Below are 22,100 nucleotides of genomic sequence, written 5' to 3'. Positions count from 1 at the left end.
ATGGTTTCCTTTGCTGTGCAAAAGCTTTTATGTTTCATTAGGTCCCATTTGTTTATTTGTGTTTTTATTTCCATTTCTCTAGGAGGTGGGTCAAAAAGTATCTTGCTGTGATTTATGTCATAGAGTGTTCTGCCTATGTTTTCCTCTAAGAGTTTGATGGTGTCTGGCCTTACATTTAGGTCTTTAATCCATTTTGAGTTTATTTTTGTGTATGGTGTTAGGGAGTGTTCTAATTTCATTCTTTTACATGTAGCTGTCCAGCTTTCCTGGCACTACTTATTGAAGAGGCTGCCTTTTCTCCACTGTATATTCTTGCCTCCTTTATCAAAGATAAGGTGACCATATGTGCATGGGTTTATCTCTGGGCTTTCTATCCTGTTCCATTGATCTACATTTCTGTTTTTGTGCCAGTACCATACTGTCTTGATTACTGTAGCTTTGTAGTATAGTCTGAACTCAGGGAGTCTGATTCCTCCAGCTCCGTTTTTCTTTCTCAAGGTTGCTTTGGCTATTCGGGGTCTTTTGTGTTTCCATACAAATTGTGAAATTTTTTGTTCTAGTTCTGTGAAAAATGCCATTGGTAGTTTCCTAGGGATTGCATTGAATCTGTAGATTGCTTTGGGTAGTAGAGTCATTTTCACAATGTTGATTCTTCCAATCCAAGAACATGGTATATCTCTCCATCTACTTCTATCATCTTTAATTTCTTTCATCAGTGTCTTATAATTTTCTGCATACAGGTGTTTTGTCTCCTTAGGTAGGTTTATCCCTAGATATTTCATTCTTTTTGTTGCAGTGGTAAATGGGAGTGTTTTCTTAATTTCACTTTCAGATTTTTCATCATTAGTGTATAGGAATGCAAGAGGTTTCTGTGATTAACTTTGTATCCTGCTACTTTACCAAATTCATTGATTAGCTCTAGTAGTTTTCTGGTAGCATCTTTAGGTTTCTCTATGTATAGTATCCTGTCATCTGCAAACAGTGACAGCTTTACTTCTTCTTTTCCAATTTGGATTCCTTTTATTTCTTTTTCTTCTCTGATTGCTGTGGCTAAAAATTCCAAAACTATGTTGAATAATAGTGGTAAGAGTGTGCAACCTTGGCTTGTTCCTGATCTTAGTGGAAATGGTTTCAGTTTTTCACCATTGAGGACGATGTTGGCTGTGGCTTTCTCATACATGGCCTTTATAATGTTGAGGAAAGTTCCCTCTATGCCTACTTTCTGGAGGGTTTTTATCATAAATGGGTGTTGAATTTTGTCAAAAGCTTTCTCTGCATCTATTGAGATGATCATATGGTTTTTCTCCTTCAATTTGTTAATATGGTGTATCACGTTGATTGATTTGCGTATATTGAAGAATCCTTGCATTCCTGGGATAAACCCCACTTGATCATAGTGTATGATCCTTTTAATATGCTGTTGGATTCTGTTTGCTAGTATTTTGTTGAGGATTTTTGCATCTGTGTTCATCAGTGATATTGGCCTGTAGTTCTCTTTCTTTGTGACATCTTTGTCTGGTTTTGGTATCAGAGTGATGGTGGCCTCGTAAAATGAGTTTGGGAGTGTTCCTCCCTCTGCTATATTTTGGAAGAGTTTGAGAAGGACAGGTGTTAGCTCTTCTCTAAATGTTTGATAGAATTCACCTGTGAAGCCATCTGGTCCTGGGCTTTTGTTTGTTGCAAGATTTTTAATCACAGTTTCAATTTCGGTGCTTGTTTTTGGTCTCTTCATATTTTCTATTTCTTCCTGGTTCAGTCTCGGAAGGTTGTGCATTTCTAAGAATTTGTCCGTTTCTTCCAGGTTGTCCATTTTATTGGCCTATAGTTGCTTGTAGTAATCTCTCATGATCCTTTGTATTTCTGCAGTGTCAGTTGTTACTTCTCCTTTTTTCATTTCTAATTCTATTGATTTGAGTCTTCTCCCTTTTTTTCTTGATAAGTCTGGCTAATGGTTTATCAATTTTGTTTATCTTCTCAAAGAACCAGCTTTTAGGTTTACTGATCTTTGCTACTGTTTTCTTCATTTCTTTTTCATTTATTTCTGATCTGATCTTAATGATTTCTTTCCTTCTGCTAACTTTGGGGTTTTTTTGTTCTTCTTTCTCTAATTGTTTTAGGTGTAAGGTTAGGTTGTTTATTTGTGATGTTTCTTGTTTCTTAATGTAGGATTGTATTGCGATAAACTTCCGTCTTAGAACTGCTTTTGCTGCATCCCATAGGTTTTGGGTCGTTACGTTTTCATTGTCTTTTGTTTCTAGGTATTTTTTGATTTCCTCTTTGATTTCTTCAGTGATCTCTTGGTTATTAAGTAGTGTGTTGTTTAGCTTCCATGTGTTTGTATTTCTTACAGATTTTTTCCTGTAATTGATATCTAGTCTCATAGTGTTGTGGTCAGAAAAGATACTTGATACGATTTCAATTTTCTTAAATTTACCAAGGCTTGATTTGTGACCCAAGATATGATCTATCCTGGAGAATGTTCCATGAGCACTTGAGAAGAATGTGTATTCTGTTGTTTTCGGATGGATATTTCCTATAAATATCAATTAAGTCTATATTGTTTAAGGTATCATTTAAAGCTTGTGTTTCCTTATTTATTTTCATTTTGGATGATCTGTCCATTGATGAAAGTGGGATGTTAAAGTCCCCTACTGTGATTGTGTTACTGTCAATTTCCCCTTTTGTGGGTGTTAGTATTTACCTTACGTATTGAGGTCTCCTAAGTTGGGTGCATAAATATTTACAATTGTTATATTTTCTTCTTGGATTGCTCCCTTAATCATTATGTAGTGTCCTTCTTTGTTTCTTGTAATAGTCTTTGTTTTAAAGTCTATTTTGTCTGATACGAGAATTGCTACTCCAGCTTTCTTTTGATTTCCATTTGCATGGAATATCTTTTTCCATCCCCTCACTTTCAGTCTGTATGTGTCCCTAGGTCTGAAGTGGGTCTCTTGTAGACAGCATATATATGGGTCTTGTTTTTGTATCCATTCAGCCAATCTATGTCTTTTGGTTGGAGCATTTAATCATTTACACTTAAGGTAATTATCGATATATATGTTCCTATTACCATTTTCTTAAATGTTTTGGGTTTATTATTGTAGGTCTTTTCCTTCTCTTGTGTTTCCTGCCTAGAGAAGTTCCTTTAGCATTTGTTGTAAAGCTGGTTTGGTGGTGCTGCATTCTCTTAGCTTTTGCTTATCTGTAAAGGTTTTAATTTCTCCATCAAATCTGAATGAGATCCTTGCTGGGTAGAGTAATCTTGGTTGTAGGTTTTTCTCCTTCATCACTTTAAATATGTCCTGCCACTCCCTTCTGGCTTGCAGAGTTTCTGCTAAAAGATCAGCTATTAACCTTATGGGGATTCCCTTGTGTGTTATTTGTTGTTTTTCCCTTGCTGCTTTTAATATTTGTTCTTTGTATTTAATTTTTGATAGTTTGATTAATATGTGTCTTGGCGTGTTTCTCCTTGGATTTATCCTGTATGGGACTCTCTGTGCTTCCTGGGCTTGATTAACTATTTCCTTTCCCATACTAGGGAAGTTTTCAACTATAATCTCTTCAAATATTTTCTCAGTCCCTTTCTTTTTCTCTTCTTCTTCTGGGACCCCTGTAATTCGAATGTTGGTGCATTTAATGTTGTCCCAGAGGTCTCTGAGACTGTCCTCAATTCTTTTCATTCTTTTTTCTTTATTCTGCTCTGCAGTAGTTATTTCCACTATTTTATCTTCCAGGTCACTTATCCGTTTTTCTGCCTCAGTTATTCTGCTATTGATCCCATCTAGAGTATTTTTAATTTCATTTATTGTGTTGTTCATCATTGTTTGTTTGCTCTTTAGTTCTTCTAGGTCCTTGTTAAACGTTTCTTGTATTTTCTCCATTCTCTTTCCAAGATTTTGGATCATCTTTACTATCATTATTCTGAATTCTTTTTCAGGTAGACTGCCTATTTTCTCTTCATTTGTTAGGTCTGGTGGGTTTTTGCCTTGCTCCTTCATCTGCTGTGTGTTTCTCTGTCTTCTCATTTTGCTTAACTTACTGTGTTTGGGGTCTCCTTTTCGTAGGCTGCAGGTTCGTAGTTCCCGTTGTTTTTGGTGTCTGTTCCCAGTGGCTAAGATTGGTACAGTGGGTTGTGTAGCCTTCCTGGTGGAGGGGACTATTGCCTGTGTTCTGGTGGATGAGGCTCGATCTTATATTTCTGGTGGGCAGGTCCACGTCTGGTGGTGTGTTTTGGGGTGTCTGTGGCCTTATTATGATTTCAGGCAGCCTCTGTGCTAATGGATGGGGTTGTGTTCCTGTCGTGCTAGTTGTTTGGCATAGGGTGTCCAGCACTGTGGCTTGCTGGTCATTGAGTGGAGTTGGGTCTTGGTGTTGAGATGGAGATCTCTGGGAGATTTTCGCCATTTGATATTACATGGAGTTGAGAGGTGTCTTGTGGACCAGTGTTCTGAACTTGGCTTTCCCACCTCAGTGGCACAGCCCTGACGCCTGGCTGGAGCACCAAGAGCCTGTCCAAGGAGAGTTTTCTTGAAGCAACGTTTGCATAGCAAACTTCCTGTTTTCATATGTCTTTTCAAGCATTGCAAACAGAACATCGAAAAGATACTTGCATTCCCATGTTTACTGCAGCATAATTCACAGTAGCCAAGCTATGGAAATAACCTAAGTGTCTGTTTACTGATGAATAGATAAAGAATATGTTATATATATATACACACACAAACACACACACACACAGTGGAATATTATTCAACCACAAGGAAGAAGGAAATCCTGCTATTTGTGACAACATGGATGGACCTTGAGGGAATTATGCTAAATGAGATAAGTCAGACAGAGAAAGACAAACACTGTATGATGTCACTTACATGTGGAATCAAAAAAAGCTGAACCCTTAGAAGTAGAGCAGAATGGTGGTTACTGGGGGCTGGGAGATGAGGGAATTGGGGAGATGTTGGTCAAAGGGTACAGACTTGAAATTAGAAGATAAATAAGTTCTGGAGATCTAATGTACAGCATTGTGATTATAGTTAACAATAATGAGTTATATACTTTGAAATTGCTAAGAAACTAGATATTAAATGTTCTCACCACAAAAAAATGATAATTATGTGACTTGAAAGAGGTGTTAGCTAATGCTATGATGGTAATCATATTACAGTATATAAATGCATCAAATTACCATGTCATATACCTTAAACTTACACAATGTTATATGCCAATTACATCTCAAAAATTTTTAAAAGAGGCAAAACAAAAGGGTTGATGGAATTTGTGGAAGAGCTAAGGCCTCTCCAGTAGAAACTGAGTGCTTCCTCCTCACCTTTCTTCTGCTTCATCTATTCTGATTAGGGGGAGGGGTTTTATGATGACAGATCTTCCAAATCTTTGTAGAAGCCGTTCTCAAATTTCAGTGTGCATCAAAATTCGCAGATGGGCTTGTTAAAAATGCATTCCTCACACCCCCAGATTCTCAGTTAGAAAGCCTGAAGTAAGGATAAGAATGTGTCTTTTTCAAAAATTCTTCAGGAGATGCTCAGATGGGTGTTCCAGAGTGGTCGCACTTGGAAAGACTTTCTCTATATGATGCTACTACTCCCCCTCCTCATAAACTTTCCATAGAGAGGAGAAGGTAGATAGATAGGGAGTTGCTAAAAGAGAATATCAGACTCTCCATTTCAAAGTATAAGTTGCTCCTTGGTTAACTGGCACATTGAAGGATTTGGTATATGGAGAGAATGCTGGATGAGACGTTAGAAACCTTTATGCCAGACTTGGCTCTACTTCCTAACTTTTTCTTCTCTAACCATGAAGTTTTCTGGCTCCTTTAGTTTCCTCTTCTGGGAAAGAAGGATTTTAATGATATCGTTTCTGCTTATCTCACAAAATTGTTGTGAAGATCAAAAGAGATAATGGTTATGAAAGTGCTTTATAAAGTATTATGCAAATGTAAATAATTATTATTATACCTTGTCTAGAATTAGAAATGATCAAAGATTGAACTCCATGGCCGCCTAGATCTTTTGCAGCTCTAATCCCTGTTATTAGGGAAGGGGTTACACAAATGTCATTCCATGCCATGCTTGACAGCTATTTAAGGGTCTGTAAATATGTCTGCACAGCTTACCCTTCCTTCCATTTCACCATAGCTGAACATGCTCATCAGAGATGGTAGTGGGGGGGGGCTTGATGATGTTCTTTCACTGAGGTGGTCATCTTGCTTGCTGGGCCACTTCATTTTTTTTAATGTCTTTGCATTTATAACAAGCGTGTACTTCTGTGGGTGCTTGTCTCAATTTCTCAGCCTCGATTATCCTCACAGCTGGATCTATTTCCTCCATGAAATCTTCTCTTAACCCTCCTACCCAGACACACCACCACAAGTTTGAGTCTCTGTTCCCTCCTATGTGCACTCTGTGTTTATTACTGGAGCACTGCCTGACTAGAATATGAATTTTCTGAGGGTGTAGATCACGTCTTGATCATGGTCTATTCCCTGTGTTTATGCATGGCTCACTGTAGGCACTTGATATAGAGTGAATGCATGAATGTAAGAAAAAATGAATGAAAGAGCCCCATCTATAGGTTCAACTATATCCAGTTCTTGAGTCATTTCCTGGCAGATTCAATAAGAAACTCAGCAGTCTCAGCCCCACCAAAAGAAATTTAGTGTGAAGTCTAATCACCCCAAGCCAAACTCTGGCTGTGAAATTACTGTGCCATGACACCTACCAGAAACAGGTGCCTTGAAGGTTGTGTGGTTTCCAAGTTACAGTGTTCCTTTTTCTCCTCCTGTGCTGGCCCAGGTGTGGGACTGAAATTTTGCTTTCATTCTCTACTCTCTAGTGTGCCTAATTGCTGGCCTGATATTTCAGACCATTGATCTCACCTAGTTTTGACTAGCCCTATTTCTAGACTTGGATATTAAGTCTTTTCATAATAAATATCATTGAATTACTTATCACTGAACTCAAGTGTAAGTGGTTGCTGCCTAATTTCCCAACTCTCGGTCTGCCTTCTAGATTTGACTGATTAACTGCCACAGGTGTAGCTGTTCTCACACTCTGCACCCAGGTACACACTCCTGATCAGTTACAGCAATGAGCCTGGTTAAGACAGCACAGCAGGAAGATACTACCAATAGAACAGATTTGGGACATGATGAGACCATCCCCTGTTGTATCTCTGATTGCTTTACCATTCTTGCTAGGATCTGCCTGTACAGCTAGATTTTCATCCTCCAACTTGCCAAGTCCCTCACCCTTGTGAGCAAATTCTGCCTCTTGGTCCCATGATACTGAGATCCTAGCAGGCCTTATGCACTTACTGATCTTGGCTACAGACATGTGAATGACAAGAGAGAGAAAAAGAAAACTCCTCCTGATTCTCACCAAGCCTTTTTAGAGGAAATGTAGTATTTTGGTTAAAAGCATGGGCTCTGGGGCTTCCCTGGTGGCACAGTGGTTGAGAATCTGCCTGCCAGTGCAGGGGATACGGGTTCGAGCCCTGGTCTGGGAGGATCCCACATGCCGCGGAGCAACTGGGCCCGTGAGCCGCAAGTGCTGAGCCTGCGCGTCTGGAGCCTGTGCTCTGCAATAGGAGAGGCCGCGATAGTGAGAGGCCCGCGCATCGCGATGAAGAGTGGACCCTGCTTGCCGCAACTGGAGAGAGCCCTTGAGCAGAAACGAAGACCCAACACAGCCAAAAGTAAATAAATTAATTAATTTAAAAAAAAAAAAAAAAAAAAAAGCATGGGCTCTGGAGCCAGACTGCTGAGGTTCTAATCCTAACTAACTCTGAATGACTTGGGCAAGTTATGTAAGTTTCCTGTGCCTCAATTTCCTCATCTTTAAATATTACCTACCTCATAGGGTTACTTTGAAGATTAATGAGTTGAAATGTATGGAACATTCAGAACAGTACCCATCTGAATCCTAACCATATAGTCTCTAAAAATATATGTGCTGCTCCAACATATATTTAATTCTATTAAAAATATTAAGTGGAAAATATTCATGAATAAATAGTAGAATTAAATAATTGAATATGAGTAAATGAGGGATGAGGTGGAAAGATATTCCTCATGGTAGAATTTGAATTAGTGAGTGTTGAAAGAGTGATGAAAACAGAAAAAAAAAATCATTATCTGGTAAACATCATAGTAATAATTGTTTCAGGCAAGTATCATCAGTGGATGCTAAAATTTGTGTGTTAAAGTAATGAGAAATAGGATATTTTCATATTCTGAAAGCATCTGTCTACAATGTACTTAGCTATTACCAAGGAGAAAACAGTAACTTGATATCAGAGAGGCCAGACAAAAATCATCTTAACCAAGTGATGAACATCAAAATGAACATCATTAATGAGACATATCAATATCATGTACCTCTTGATATGATTCCCTAGGAGGGCTCAAAATAACTTCTGTGGTATTCTTACCAAAAGTATGCAATCTAAATTTAATCAGGAAGAAATGTAGACAAACCCAAATTGAGCAATATTCTACAAAATGACTGGCCAGTATTCTTCAAAAGTGACAGCCATCAAAAATAAAAGAAGACTGAAGATCTGTCTTAAAGGAAACTTAAGGTGACATGACAACTAAATGCTGTATACGATCCTAGATTGGATCCTTGTCCAGAGAAAGGTCTTTAGTGGAGAAATTGAAAAACATTGAAAAAACTCAGTAGACTAGTTATCAGTTTAAAATTGAAGTCAATTCCCTGGTCTTGAAAATTATACTTGCTTATGTAACCTGTTACCACTTGGGGAATCTGGGTGAAGGTTACATGAGAATTATTTGTACTACTAGGGGGATTTTTATAAGTCTGAACTTATTTACCATATAGCCAAGAAGGGTACTAGTTCTACTTCTGTGATAGTTACATAAAGCAAACATAGGGGTTTATACTCCAGGAACTAATAGTCTAGTAAAAGATATAAAATGACAATGTAAAACGTGCTAAATGCTATGAAATGTTTAACTCTATGTGAAGGTTAGAAATAAAGAGATCTTTTCTAATGGGAATAAAAATACTTCATGAAAAAGGCAGCATTTTAGTTGCACTTTGAATGATATCTGGAATCAAAACATGTAAATTTAGGGGAAGAAGGGAAGTCTCGGTGTAACAGTGGCATTACCAAAGAGCCAAGAGCAGGTAATTTAGTGAGACGTTTATTGTGGAGCATGGGGAATTTGTAGGAGGTAAGTGGGACGTGGGTTTTAAAGTTTCATTGAAAAGGGTCTTGAAAACAGTGACAAAATGTAATTTCATCCAGTCGTCAATAAGGAGCCATGGAAGGATTTTGGACAAGATGATGTCAAGATCATTAAGTAGAGAGGTACAAGGTTGACTGTGTTATGAGGTGGAAGTGAAGATCATGGCATAAAACACTGGCTACTTTATGTTATTTATTTATTTATTTTGCATTTTAAAAATTTATTTTTTATTGAAATATAGTTGATTTATCAATACAACTTTGTGTTAGTTTCAGGTGTACAGCAAAGCAATTACACCTTACAAAATATTGAGTATACAAAATATTGAGTATAGTTCCCTGTGCTATACAGTAGGTCCTTGTTGTTTATCTATTTTATATTAATATATAGTAGTATGTATATGTTAGTCCCAAATTCCTAATTTTTCCCTCGCCCCTGCCCCCAACTTTCCCCTTTGGTAACCATAAGTTTATTTTCTATGTCTATGAGTCTGTTTCTGTTTTGTAAATAAGTTCATTTGCATCATGTTTTTAGATTCCACATATAAGTGATATCATATGATATTTGTCTTTCTCTGTCTGACTTACTTCACTTAGTATGATAATCTCTAGGTCCATCCATGTTGCTGCAAATGGCATTACTTCATTCCTTTTTATGCCTGAGTAATTTTCCATTGTATATATGTATCAATACCACATCTTCTTTATCTACTCATCTGTCGATAGACATTTAGGTTGCTTCCATGTCCTGGCTATTATAAATAGTGCTTCAATGAACATGGGAGTGCATGATATATGCCCAGGAGTGGAACTGCAGGATCATATGGTACAACATTCAGAGAAGGAAAAGTAGTCTGCAGGTATGAGCATTGCTTTCTTAACTGTGAAATAGTTGCTCATGTTTAAATTGACCAGTCAAGAATTGTGAACTCAGAGATCTTCACATTTGCAGAGGCAGATGGTGGAATTGAAAAAGAGTCCTCTTATGAGCAGCTCTATCACTAATACATTTGCTCCTCAGCTATCCCAAACAATATATGGGGCAGTTTTAAGTAAAGGCTTGGAAGTGGATGAATATTTTATTATAATGCAAATATAGGGAAGGCAGCCCATGAAATGCAATTCAGGAAACAGAGGACACCATGTTACTGAGGTTCTGACCATTGATTTCTCTATAACATTTCTTAAATACCCATTTATTGCACAAATGTTGAAACATAATACTTAGGTTACCAGCTTTACATTATATAATAAGTCTTTTTATACTCTATTCTTACGTTTTATATTCAGAAGAGATTTTATAATTATGCTAAAATACAAATAATAAAATGATAATACTATAAAAATACAGAAACATGAGTTTAAACATTTCAAAAATGCCCTGTGATTTCAAATGTTAGTAAAACTAACTAAAATGTTAGTTTGCTTCAAAACTACTCTTTGAATAGCTGAATTTTTTAAAATCTATTTTCACTAGATAAAATTTCCAACTTTCTTCATTCTAGTTTATTCATTTTCATATGCAAGTTTCAAAAATATTGTAATTATGAATTCTGCATACCACTTTTTATCACTTTAACATTTTAAAGATTTTTCTGTGTGTTATGCTTTTTCTTATATATTGGTTTCAGTGACAGCAAAAATATTACATCATGTAGCTAAACATATTTACCTTAATCATTTTACTGTCACTGGAGATATAGGTTATTTTTACTAATTGTTATAAGCAGTGCTAGAACAAATACCATTGTGCATGTAAATAGTTTTTTCCTAAATTAAAAAATATTAAGTATTTAGAAGTATCCACTTCTAAAGTGATGTATGTTCTAGTTCCTAAAAGTAAAGTTGGTTTATTTAACTGATCAAAAAAATATATGGCATTTTTGCAGTTGGATTAATTCATGTAATTTAATTATCAATAATAATTAATATTGTTCAGTTTGATGGAAATTATTAAAGTAATGAATACATTTGTTCTGAAGTCCAGAGAAGGAAATCTTCCAAAGATATGAAGCAAATTCACACAAAAGATAGGAATGTAAACTAAGGTTTCTACTTCTTGTTTAACCTTTCTTTCAAAACATTTGTTTAACTGCATGCCATGAATCAAAATCATCATTGCTGTCTCTTGGATACTAGGATGAATAAGACCATCTTTGCCCTCAAGAAGGTTACAGCCTATGGTGGAAAATGAGCAAGAACATTCATTGTTAGTGTAGTAAGTTCTATTGGAAAAACATACCCAGGTATCATTTGACAATAATTATTAATATCAATTTGAGTGTTTGGTATTAGATTCTTGATGTGTGATTTTAATCCTCATAATAATCCTATAAGATATAAGTAAAATTAGGCCCATCTAATAGACAAGGAAACCAAGAATTAGAAAGGGCAAGTAAATTGCCAAAGGGCACGTCAATAGTCAAGATTCAAACCTAAGTTCATGATTCCAAATTCTCTTGTATTATTGAAAAACCAGCACTGTTGTGACTTGTGTAATTTTTTTAAATTGAGGTCTAATTGACATATAACATTATATTAGTTTCACATGTATAGCGTAATGATTCAATGTTTGTATACATTGAAAAATGATCACCACAATAATTCTAGTTAACGCCTGTCACCTTAACATAGTTAAAAAATTTTTTTTCTTATGATGAGAACTTTTAAGGTCTGCTTTCTTAGCAACTTTCAAATGTGCAATACAGTATTGTTAACTAGAGCCATGACACTGTGCAGTATATCCCCATGAGTTACTTATTTTATAACTGGAAGTTTGTACCTTTTGACCCCCTTCACCCATTTCTCCCAGCCCCACCCTCTGCCTGTGGCAACTACCAATCTGTTCTCTGTATCTATGAGCTTGGTTTGAAAACTAGCATTGTTGATTAGAGTATTATAACTCCCCAAATAAACTTTGAAATATAGGTCCCTAATTCCTTAGAGTTTCTCGGGGAAAGTAACAAATCCATTACATTTCTCCTGTGCCCTTTTTTTGCAATTGGGCCATAGTTTTTCTTTGCCTGGCCCTGCACTGTCCAGTTAGTATGTCAACCATATTATTGCCGTGGCACATTGAGAAAAAGTAATGTTTTCCTGGCATAATGCATACACAGATGGCTGCAAGTGTCTGGCTCATGCTCTGCCCAAGGCTGAGAGGATCCGTATCTCAAGATGAGCCAACCAGCATACCTTAGGGTGACCACTTTCACTTCTGAAAGTGCCATTAATAATTATGCCAGGACAACAGGCTTAAATCCAGTCATGCTGGGCAAACCAAGACTGTGGAGACACTAATTATGCAACAGCAGTTAGAAATTCTGGTCTGTATTGTTTGTTATTAGTAGAAGGAAAACAAAAGTTTCCAATGAAAATACTCCTGTGTCAAAAGCAAAACTAGAAATTCTCCCTGAATTAAAACCAGTGTCTCTGGTAGTAGCTCGTTTGTATAGTTACCTTTGTTTGAAAGGTTCATGGACATAGTAACTAACTGTGCAATTTGGGAATTACATAACTGCTGCTCCCATTTATAAAGCTCCCAGATATAACTTCATAACATTAAAAATATTTTCAAGCTGAATTTCATTTAGTCTTTTAAAATCTGTTAAAAAGGAACATGTATCCTGTAGTATAGCTTGATGTTAAAGAAGATTAGAGACTAAAATCATGACAAGATGCCCCCCACCTTTTAGTTTCCACACACCTGGAATAAAATACCACAAGGCGTCTGTACAAGTCTCTCATGTAGCTCTCCTCTTGTTGACATGCCTCGTATGATATGCCTCTATACTCCCATATCAGTATAGACGACAGATCACTACACGTGAAATTAAAAAACAGTGATTCTTGCTTTACCAGTTATAGGCATTGTGAAATATCTGAGGCTCAGTCTTTTTGTGAAAAAAGAAAAGACGTGAAAGAACTTAACATATATTAAACCTCTTCTATATGTTATACATGCCCCTAAATTTCATCAGGTTTCATCAACATTTAAGTATTTGTTGAATACCTCCTGGATGTAAGGCACTGGGGCTTCCCGAGAAAGACACCATTCCTGACTTCAACTTAGTTCTGGAGGTTGGACCTGCAGGGTCTATTCAACTCTTAACTCTGCCTGTGACAAGGCTGAGACCTAGATGTGCACCCTAATGGTATTGAACTGTCTGAAAGAGCCATCAATAACGAAATCTGTATCTGAACATAAGAAGCAGCATTTTATAGACCTGACTATTCTCTTAGCAGACATGAAATTTTTTCACAACTTGAACTTGAAATTGCAGGCTCATATCCAGACATAATATCTGGGATTCATATTCTCTCTTTCTCTAGTGGCTTTCTCTTTTTAAAATCCTGGATTCCACAATCAATTTATTTAGGTAGCTTAATGGGCCAGAATTTAGTTTGATCTATCCAGTGCATTTATTTCCTAGATGAACAGACAGATTTGGAGGCTACACAAGACTGCACAGCCTCAACATGGGAGCCTTGGGACAGGGGCCAGAGGTTTTCCAGTACTCTTGTTAAACTGTGCTGCCTCATTCTCGGTATACTGATGATAAATAATTTTGCATCCTGATGGAATGACTACTGATACCATGAAAGGACCACTCCAGCTTTGTCATGGTGTATTATATCGTTGCCATGCAAGGGGATTTAATGACAGAGGCTCAGAAAATTATACAGTTTCCCCATCCGTTGTCATCCTGCAGAGAAACATGCCTGAGTGGGCCAACTGAAGGCACCACAAAAAATGCTAGCAAAGCAGGACCCTGCCTTCTTCACACTCACATATTTGTAAGAAAATAATTGGAAAGGAAAGCAGGGAACATCAACTCCACTATGTAATTACAGAGGCTTCTTGGTTGAGGAAATAGCCTTGTTGGAAAGGGGGCCTCCAGAGTGAAGCTACAGGAATCAGCTTGTTCTGTCTTTGAGCTGACTCAGACCTGTACACCTAGCTTCTTGCAAAGCAATGCCAAGCAAGAAACAGAGAGAAAATAAGCCTCCAGGGCCATCAGAACTTATCTTTCTTCACCTGTGTAAGGTCGGGTAGACATAAAATCAATTTGCACGTGAAAACACAAAATCCCTGGAAAAGTTAGTCTGTGAATCCAAAATTAAAGCAAATTTCATATTATTACTCGGGCTGGGTGGATTTCAGGAAAGTTTTGTTTTGGTTTTGGTTTTCAAAATCCCTTGTTTGTTTTTCTGTGTACTTGAGGTGGGCTTTATTTCTTGCAGAATGTTAGAACTGTAAGGGTCTTTAGAAATCATAGTGTTCAGTCCCTTTGATTGTGGCTAAGAGAGGTGAAGAGGTTTTTCTAGGGGCATAAATAGAGTGACCACAATTTATTGTCTAAATCAGTACAACTTTGAGAGTGCTCAAACGTATTATCACTCTGGGAGAACAGGCATCAAGGGAAATGTCACAGGAAAACTAGGCCGCATGGTCACTCTAGGCGTAAAAGTAATTAATAATTGTGTCTTTTGAGTTTGGTTATCAGTTTTGCACATGTACCCCCCTCTGGACTGTGGGTTAGAGCCTGTGGCTGGATGTACGTGTTGTGTGTCGGCAGGATGGAGAATGGCATTACCCCAGGCTATATCACCTGCACAGTCTGACATTTTGACATTATGACTTTGCAGATTTGAGAATAGGGTGAAAAAATGATGAACTGTTTTCCAGCTATAAACTAGGGGAAAGACGAGAAGCACACACAGATGGGTGTTCGTGCTAGTGTGAAGCTGCAGCTCAGTGTACACCCAGGGGCTGCCTCCATACCCAGGATATTGGGCGTGGGGAGAGCAGACACATTTCAGACCCTGTTTACCTGTCAAAGGGAAGGAGGCCCCAACCTACTTCCAGATTCTTCTTGGCTCAGGGTCCAGAGAACTAAGACAGGACTAAGAATAGCCTCTGGGCAGGCTACTATTACAGACTGCTGTGTGGAAATAAAGCTGGCAGGGATGAATAGAGACAGGTAAGAAGTGACATGGAAGAAAATAAAAGTTTTACCCATGCGAAATCAAACAAGTTAATGGACATGGAAAATATTTATCCTGAGCACTTGTTTTATTTCATTTTCCGGCAAAATGAAATGCTGGCAAAACTACATTTTCAGGCTAAGTTTACTGCCACTGCCCATAGAGAGCCAAGGAAGCTGAGAGATTTCATTTCACTGTTAAAGTAACAGTTATTTTTGGGCAAATGCAGGAAAAGCCCATGAGACAAGGGTGAGAATGTGGTGAACATCAACATTTTTAAAAAATACGACTAAATTTAATATATTTCTTAGCGTTATATAATGAGATGATTTCATTAGAGTGAATAACTCGTGTTATAAAAGCAGTGATAGATTAAGATAGGTTTACTTTGAATGTGCACATTGAATGTAGAATCTCTAAAATATGAGACCAGTTTATGAGTATATTATAGAATTCATTTATTTTCATGTATTGTTATCTTATTAAATGTGAATTTAGTGAACCTAGACTCCATCTACGATGTCACTCTCTGATCATCCAGCACAGCCATCTGGTTCCCAAACGCTATCAATTACAACTCTGGAATCTGTTTCCAATTTTCTGTACACATCATCAGTCACAGGCTCTTTAAAAATGCCTAACTTGCTGCCTTTATTTAGCACCTACTATACCAAGTAGTGTGGGTTTTTTTAAGAAAAATGATACAGAAAACTTTCGTTTTAGGTTTCTAGCCTTAAAAGAAATGATCCAAACAGTCTCAAATTTAAATCAGGTTCACATGCTGAGGAAATGCAACTGTGGGAGCCTTTTATTTCACAAAGGAAGTTGGGAGATAAAGACTACTTTGGTCAACTTATTCTGTAACCTAGTGTTTCTTAAATGTCAGTCACGATTGTTTCATTTATCAGAAATAGTTTTTCATATCCATGAAAAACTACCTATACTAGAAGTTCTTTGTTGTTTCTGAATCAATCACTTCTATATTGAAATAAGTTTTTTAGAAGGAGAATTTGCTTTACTTCTATAAATGGAAGAATGCAGTAATTTTAATAAACATAACTTAACCATAAAAAAATGCAGAGCTGTTGAAATAAAAATATCCATCAGTAAGTACCTAAAATCATTTTGTATATTCCCAGTGGTCTTTACACCACACTTTAGTAAACATTATTCACTCACCATCTTAGAAATGCAAAGCACACAGGCATCAGGAGACTTGGCTGGTTTAGAATGTGCAGGAAACCTGTAAGGTAGGGGTAGGATTGGTTATAGGCACTCTTTTTTCTGTACTTTTCTTCACTACTGCATTTTGTTCTTACAGAAGCCAATTGCCTTCTCTAAAGCTTATTAATTCCCTTGAGCTTCTCCAGAACCATGAACATTTGCAATAGTAAAATCTACTCGGGTTCCTGAGAAACTTCTCTGCTATTATGTAACACAGACAAGCAGAGAAAACATCTGCAGTCCTTTGGGGTCAACTCCCAGAAATCTTAATATCTAACCACAAAAGCTTTGCTATTTCCAGCTTTTTCATTTTCACTTGTTAATGTGTCTAAAACTACCATAGTATATAGATGGCAGCATTGCTCATTTCTCTGAAAAGAGAAACATCTCACAGTTAGAAATTTGCTGGGCTCTCAAGGTATGCCATGTATGACAACACCTAGCCTCCAAGATGCTTAAATTGCAAACAGCGAGGACTGAGGGTCAGAAGATGTGGGTTCCAGCCCTCACAATATATGGAATCTCAGTTTCTACACATACACACACACACACACACACACACACGTGTGTGTGTGTGTGTGTAATGGGAAAAAGTATTCCTCATCTCAAAGTGTATAATTTTATGAGGCTTTCCAGAACCTTCAGGAACAGATGGGAGACATATATATGTTTTCATTATTCAACGACAGACTTTTATTTACATCTATTATGTTTAAGATACTGTTCTAGATGCTGGGGATGCACAGCTAAGGAGAATGTGGTTCCTGCTTTCAAAGAGCTTACAATATAATGAGGAAAATAATGTATAAATACCCAGAAAAATGACACACAATAATACAAAGTTTGCTTGATCCTATAGAAACTAAAAATTTTTCATCTGCCATTACATCTATTATTGCTAAATAGCTTTATTGGGCCATCCCTATGAAATCTATTTGGCAAGATCAGTAAATTGTACTAAAATTAAAATGTTTAGGAAATTCAGAAAAAAAAAAAAAAAAGAGAGAAAATGCACTTAAGTAATCACAGCTTTGAAAGGATTCTTTGACAAGAATCCTAATCTAAGGCATCTCTGATGTCACCCAGTCCTAGAAAACTATCACCAGGACAGGCCTTCCAGGTTCTCTGGGGTGGAGTGAACTCTGTCTGCTTAGATACAGAGAGATGGTCGGGGACAGTCAAGGGGATAGAATGAGACTTTGTGTTCTGAGGCCAACAAAGTTTTGAATGGGGAGGAATAGTTTTGACCCTTAATCGGCGACCCCTTCATCTTTCTCCATGGATTCCCTCCCATTCTGAATATTTTTCTCTTCAAATAATAGTCTCTCAATAGCAGGAAAAGGAATTTGGTGTCAGACATTTCTTAAATGTATAACCCCGTTCTCTGAATTCATGTTTCCTCATCTGAAAAATAAGGTGATTGTATCTACTTTGACAGACTATTATAAAGATGAAACAAGGTAATACTGACAAAGTGCTCAGAACCCAGCATGGTACATAGTAGACATTCAGTAAATGTCACTTCTTCCCCAGAGCCAGTGTTGGAGATTATATTGTAGTTTGCAAATAGTGTAGATTTCTTTCTTTTTATATATTTATAACACCTATTCGTAAGTATACTCTACTTATTCTTATTGTACATATGGTCATTGGTTCATTCATTTGAAAAGTACTGATGGATGCGTCCATGGAATAGATTCTTGGGATTTAGAGATTAATGGAACAGAGCCCTGCCCTCAGCGAGCTTGCAGTCAAACAGGAGAGACATACGTTTCAACAAGTGGTTTGAATACAACTCGGTAAGTGCTGTTATGGCAGCGTGTATAGTGTGTGCTAGAGCACAGAGGAAGGAGTGCTCACATTTGGTGGCAGGCGGGGATGTTTCAAAGAGTGAATGGATGGATACTGATTGTGTCAGTCAATGAAGGAGGAACTAGGATGCTATCTGAGAGAACCTGGACAAATCTTACTTTTGGTCTCATTTTTGTGAGGTGTCTAACAACAAAGGCCTTGATTCAGTGGTCCTAGGTCAGTTTAGACTGAAGCTGGGACATAATGGGACATATCACCCCGTTCACAGTCTAGAAGATATACATGCTGGCAGCTGTTGGGGAAGTCAGCAAAGTCATACACACACTCACACACACACACACACACACACACACACACACTATTTATGTATTTACATTGAAGTATAGTTGATTTACAGTGTTGTGTTAGTTTCAGGTGTACAGCAAAGTGATTCAGATATACATATACATATATATGTTCTTTTTCAGATTCTTTTCCATTATATGTGATTACAAGATACTGAGTATAGCTCCCTGTGCTAAACAGTAGGCCCTTGTTGTTTATCTATTTTATATATAGTAGTGTGTATATGTTAATCCCAAACTCCTAATATAAGCCCTTAAATTATCAAGGCTGAACCAAAAAGGAGGCTGTGATTATTTCAATAGAAAACTCGAGTAAATCTGACCTTGCTTAATACTGTTTAGCATTGATCATTCAGTTAATCTCAGTAAACTTAGGTCAGGTGGCTATTCCATGCCAGGCACTGAAGACAGAGCAGTGAACAAGACAGTTTCGTCACTGATGTCACTCCCAGTCTCAAGGGAAGATAAGAAGATAAAGAAAAATATTCCAGTGATGTTGGTGTAATTTGGTAAAGGATATTCAGTCTCATTTGTTAAATATTTGTCGAACATTTGCACCATGATATAGGGCTACACCGAGTGATGTGGCAGCACAGAGATACACGTAGCCTCAGCTGGGGGTTCATAGAAGGCTTCCTGGGGAAGATTACACCCAAGTTGTATCAAGATACACCCAAGTTGTATCAAGATACACCCAAGTTGTATCAAGAAGAATGACAGGTGATTTGCCAGGCAGTGAGGCTCTTTCAAGCAGTAAAAGAAGACTGAGCAATGTCACAAGGCTGTAAAACAACATAGCGCCTGTGAGGAATAGCAAGCAGTTCAGTCCAGCATTACTGGATCATCACACATAAGGCAGGTGATGAGGCTGGAGAAGTAGCATGAGTGAGGTCATGAAGAACCTTGTACATGGGGCTACGTGTGTCTGATAAAGGACTTTGTCAACTTTCTGGAGCCATTTAAAAGATGGCAATTTTTCTGGATAACAGAAGCTTCTGTTTCCAGTAGTGCACTGATAAAGATTTTCTTTTTAATTTATAGTTACTATCTGGAAGTGTAATATTTATATCAATATGTTTGTTATCCATTCATGTACTCAATACATGTTTATTGGTTTCCTGCAATGCCCAATCACTGCGACGGCTTCTGAGAATAAAGCAGTGAGTAAAATACATGCGATCCTACCCTTCTGAGACATATTGTCTAGAGAGGAAGATAAATTCAAATAGATTACTATGAAATAACGATTATGAGACATACTGTGAAGAGGAAGTATGGGGTATTAGGAAGCCAGTAACTTTAGAGCCCGATGTGAGCAGAGTGCCAGGGAAGGTTTCCTGGGAAAAGGTCAGTCGGGTGGAGACCTGAAGAATGAATATGATTTCAGTAGGTGAAGACGGAGTGAAGGGGCAGACAGGTGAATGAGTAGAGCATGGAGGATGTTTAGGGCAGTGAAACTATTCTGTAAGATACTATAATGGTGGGCACATGTCATTATACACATGTCAAAACTCATAGGATGTACAATACAAAGCCTGAAGTTTAATGTAAACTTTAGTGGACTTTAGTCAATAATAATGTATCAATACTGGTTCATCAATTGTAACAAGTACGCTACACTAATGCAATATGTTAATAACAAGGGAAACCGGGGGTGCAGGGAGGGGGGATATATGGGAACTCTGTACTTTCTGATAAATTTTTCCATAAACCTGAAACGGCTCTAAAAAAAGGTCTATTAATTTAAAAATATAAATAAATAATGGCAGAGCCACAAAATGCTAGAAAGCCCAAACGAAACAATTCTGTCATACGGCAAACAATGGGAAATTTCTGGCTTTTTGCCCAGGGATCTCCCTTGTCCCCGTGCAGAGAGATGCATTGTGCTTGTCCCTCCCGGACAAATGTGAGAGATTTAGGAAGTAGAAGCAGCTGCACTGAGAGTTCTGCATATTATGGCCTCTGAAAAATACAAAAGCTACCATGAAGTGACTCCTCACACTTCTGGGTTTTCCTTCTCCGCAACACTTAGAGATGTGACCAAAAGACGGTCACAGCAAGGGCCCGGAGCAGGATGGAGCAGTGTCAAAAAGCTCGGCAGGTTCCCCAGGAAGCTATAAGTGTTGCAGGTAGATGCTACATCAGGCCCTCAAGGCCCTCTGTGGGCCTTGATCACAATTTTACAGGAGTGGCTTATTAATATCATTCTGCTATTCCATACCTCTTCCTCCCAAAAAAGGCCAAAACCAGAGAAAGGTATAAACACAATGTCAAATATGGTTGCAAGCTAAATGCACAGGTGCTAATTGTTAGTGATTCTCAGGCATGCCGCATAATCTTGACTAAATGTGGACCAAGAGAATATTCAGTTATTTGATGTTTTCTTCTAATTGCTTTGCTAACTGATTCAGAAATGTGAATTGACCCAATACTCAGGGACGGGCCATGTGTTCAGCTTGTGATAATTAGGTATCACCAGTCACGCATTCACACCTTACATCCCCAGTCTGTTTTTCTGGAAAGAAATTAGGAAGCAATGAGGTGTGTCTTCATAAAAGTGAACAGTCTTTCAAATTTGCATCTACTATTGTGAAGAACAAAAGTTGTCTTTTCCTATGTCAGTTTCTTTTCACATATTTGATAATCTTGGTACAATAGGACAGTCTTGTCTACATTAACCACGGAAGCATAAAATTTTCATTACAGAGAGAGACTTCATAGGTGCTCTGCATTCATTTCCAACAAACTGTCAGTGGCTGGACGTCAGTCACAAACTGTTCAGTTACTTAGGTGGCCCATGATAAAGCTGGGTATGCGCATGTGTAACAGTATGATTCTCGTTTGGAATAATTGCTGATATTTATCTTAAAAGTATAAGTATACATCATTAACGCCAATTACAATGAAAGATAATGCCACAACTATGTTAAACTACGTTCTTATAGTTGCTAATTTGCACTAAACATGTTTTTCTGAGTTAGGAAGAGAGCTCCCACTTTTGAACAGTTCCTAGTTCTATATTCCTCAGTTAATAAAATCAGGAATATATGAAACAATGCATTATTATGTTCAGATTCCCAAATGTTGCTGAGGTGGCTGTAATGAACAGATGCTGTAATGATCAGAAGGGTCCGTGGACCTGTCTCAACCCCATGTTCACACCAACAAAAGTTCAGTTCCTAGAAAGAAGGAAAGTTAGTTGCTCTTTCCATGACAGAAATACTATTATAGCTAACTGTTGCTGAGCTCGCTTCTGTGTTGCAGGGCATGATGCTAAATGTCTTACGTGTATTCTCTCATTTAACCTTCCACAATCCTATATTAAAGTTCTATTATTACCAAATTTATAGCTGAGGAGAAAAAGTTTCAAAAAGGTTAAATAATGTACTTAAGGTCAGGCAGGAAGTAAAATGGCAATGCCAGGATTTGAACCCACATATTAAAATGCTACATCATAGCTATCCTATATTAACCACTGTGTATTTGTTCTACCTTATGGAAAAACACATCTGA

At 37.5% G+C, this 22,100-nt stretch overlaps 1 protein-coding gene across 5 annotated transcripts in view; it reads left to right on the top strand.

The window, feature by feature from the left end:
• Positions 1-22,100, top strand: part of GRM5 (glutamate metabotropic receptor 5) — a 547,875-nt gene that overhangs the window by 299,651 nt on the left and 226,124 nt on the right. The gene's annotated exons all lie outside the window — the stretch shown is intronic.

The sequence above is a fragment of the Balaenoptera borealis genome (assembly GCF_965194805.1).
Source record: "Balaenoptera borealis genome assembly, chromosome: 11".
Lineage (NCBI taxonomy): Eukaryota > Metazoa > Chordata > Mammalia > Artiodactyla > Balaenopteridae > Balaenoptera > Balaenoptera borealis.
This window is presented reverse-complemented; position numbering and strand designations above follow the sequence as displayed.